The 3250-nt window shown below is 42.5% G+C and overlaps 1 protein-coding gene across 1 annotated transcript in view; it reads right to left on the bottom strand.

The window, feature by feature from the left end:
* Positions 1-3250, bottom strand: part of LOC106867896 (calcium-binding protein P) — an 85877-nt gene that overhangs the window by 81863 nt on the left and 764 nt on the right. The window lies entirely within an intron of this gene.

The raw sequence follows: 3250 nt of genomic DNA, 5'->3' as shown, positions 1-3250 counted from the left end.
CCTTACTATGATGATGATGATGATAATAATAATAACAATAATAATAATAATAATGATAATAATAATCCTTTCTACTATAGGCACAAGACCTGGATTTTTTGTGGGGAGGGGAACAACTGATCACATCGACCCAGTACTTAACTGGTACTTAAATTATCGACCCCAGTACTTAACTGGTACTTAATTTGAACTCAGAACGTAAAGACAGACGAAATACTGCTAAGCATTTCGCCCAGCATATACTAACGATTCTTATTTCTTTATTGCCCACAAGGGGACAAACACGGACAGACAAAGGGATTAAGTCGATTATATCGACCCCAGTGCGTAACTAGTACTGACTTAATCGACCCCGAAAGGATGAAAGGCAAAGTCGACCTCGGCTGAATTTGAACTCAGAACGTAGCGGCAGACGAAATACCGCTGAGCATTTCGCCCGGCGTGCTAACGATTCCGCCAGCTCGCCGCCACTGTCCCATGGAAGAATATTAGGTTGGCTGTGTTTGCCCCGTATTGCTGTTCTTATTGAAACATTCCACCAGTATTCTTTATTTTTAAATGCGTGAATATATTCTGGTTTTGATATGATGTCTGGACAAGTTTTGTAGGATAGCATCGTAAATAGTTTTTGCAACAATGTCATATCTCATGGCAAGGTAGTACCTCGCGGACATTTTGGGACAGCTACTGATGATGTGGGTGACATCTTTCTCAATGGTATGGTACACCCAGCATGTCTGCTACACTGTGGAAGTTTGTAAGGCGGCGAGCTGGCAGAAACGTTAGCACGCCGGGAGAAATTCTTAGCGGTATTTCGTCTGTTTTCGTGTTCTGAGTTCAAATTCCGCCGCGGTCGACTTTGCCTTTCATCCTTTCGGCGACGATAAATTAAGTACCAGTTGCGTACTGGGTCGATCTGATCGACTGGCCCCCTTCCCCAAAATTTCGGGCCTTGGGCCTAGAGTAGAAAAGAATGTGGAAGTTTGTAAATGTCATGTCAGCCTCTGGATATTACTGTCTCGTGTCCGAGGACTCATAGGGCCGGTTAACCGGTTTCCATGGCCTAAATGAGCGAGACCACAACATACCCCATGAATGAGATGCCAATACGTCGCAGGGTTACTCATTTACAGTTGAGTGAATTAAAGCAGTATGAAATGAAGAATTTTACACACAAAAAAAAATCAATGCACCACCCGGTCGGGGAATCGAGACCGCGATCTTTCTATCGTGAGGACAACATCTTTACCACAAGACCACGCGCCTTCACTGGAAGTTTGTAGGCATCTTTATTGATCAAGTATTTTGTATTATCTCCTGTGCTTGAATAGCTAAGGCGTATCCTAGGGAGAATGTGATATCGGAGATATCAAGGAGAGAATATTTTCCCAGTCAATACTGTGAGTATCCTCTATTTCATGGGATGCTTACCCATGCATAACTTTCTGCTGATATTAAAAGAGTTTCCCACCAAGTAGGTAAGTGCAGCTATCCTTGGGTTACATGGAACAGCTGTACATACAGAAAACCTATTCCGGGATTCCCTCCATACTCTGAAGATGATATTATTTTAACAGTTGAATTTATATACAATGCATTCGTGTCTCCTTTTATTATTCGTATTAATCAGCCTACAGCAGTTATTCATTAGGTGTTACGCGGAGTAGATGGAACAGGGACAACTGAGGAAGGGAAATATTCTTTATGTTGCATGTCTCGTTTTTCTGGGGTTTTTTTCGTTGTTCGAAAAGAAGTTCGTTTTCTGTCTTCATCTTTATGTTTTCGTTTCTCATTGTGTTTAACGTTTTTTGTGATGTCCTGTACCCATATATGCATGTATGTATACATATAGATGTAGGTATGTACATATATGTATGGAGATATGCATATATTTATATATTATTTATGTTATAATATGATCTGGCTCTCAAATAACGTTTGAACTGACCATGTGCCTCTGGTTTCAATTCTCCGTTTAATAGAGATCTCAGCATCACAGATGATGTGGAAGATGTGTGTGTGTGTGTGTGTGCTCGCGCGTGTTAAACTTGGGAAGTCTGCTACAGAGACATTGAACATACTACGGCAAGCTTACGGCGACGAGGCAATGGGTCGTATACAATGTTCCAAGTGACACGAGCGTTTCAAAAAGCGGAAGAACGTCTCTGGAATGCGATGAGCAATCTGGAAGACCTGCCACGAGCGTCAACCCCGTAAATGCATCGAGAATTCGTCCCCAGGGCCAGACGGTCAATCGAGAGTTCTACTGCGATGTTTCGAAGCGCTCGAGGGAAAACATTTGGCGAAAGCGACCGAATCTGTGCAACGCGAAGAATTGGATTCTTTACGACGACAGAGCACCCTGTCACCGAGCGCTCCTCACTCATGAGTTTCTCACCCAAAACAACATGGCATTGTTTCTGTACCCGCCCTATTCACCAAATTTAGCACCTGCAGACTTCCATCTCTTTCCCAAGATCAAAATGTAGCTCAAGGGTCACCTTTCAACACCGTTGTCGAAATCCCGAATGAATCGCAGAAGGTCTTCAACTTGTCTACGGAAAACGACTTCCAGGTCGGATTCCAAAAGTGACAAGAACGTTGAGACAGGTGTATTACTGCGCAAGGGGACTATTTCAAAGGATATCATGTTAAAACTTAGGTAAATAAGTTATTTTTTATTAAAATTAACTAGACGTGGAACTTTTTGATACCACCTCATATATATGTGAGGCGGGGGCGCCTGCGTGCATGTATTCCTACCATGCAGGAATTTTGAAAGGTTCAAAGCAGCTGCGGTGGAGGAGAAACACCAAAGAAGGAAAGACTCATCGTCACGACCATCATTTGACTCAGCCCTATATGTCCACCGTAAGTGTGGCCAGAGCCTAGTGCTTAAGGATCGGTTTACATAGACACTTAAGGGCCGGTCACTCTTCCTCATCATCTGCGGACATGAAGAACTGCCATCATCATCATCATCATCATCATCATCATCATTTATGTATGCATGCATGCATATTTGTATGTATGTATGTATGTATGTATGTATGTATGTATGTATGTACGTATGTACACTGTTGGTCTTCGGGGACTGAAGACCGGCAGTTGACTCTACACTCGCGCAGTTCATACATACATACATACCTATATACATACATATATACATACATACATGCATACATACATACGTGCGTGCGTCTGTACATACATACACGCCTACATACACACATAGATGCATGCATACATA

Source organism: Octopus bimaculoides, chromosome 9 (assembly GCF_001194135.2).
Source record: "Octopus bimaculoides isolate UCB-OBI-ISO-001 chromosome 9, ASM119413v2, whole genome shotgun sequence".
Taxonomy (NCBI): domain Eukaryota; kingdom Metazoa; phylum Mollusca; class Cephalopoda; order Octopoda; family Octopodidae; genus Octopus; species Octopus bimaculoides.
This window is presented reverse-complemented; position numbering and strand designations above follow the sequence as displayed.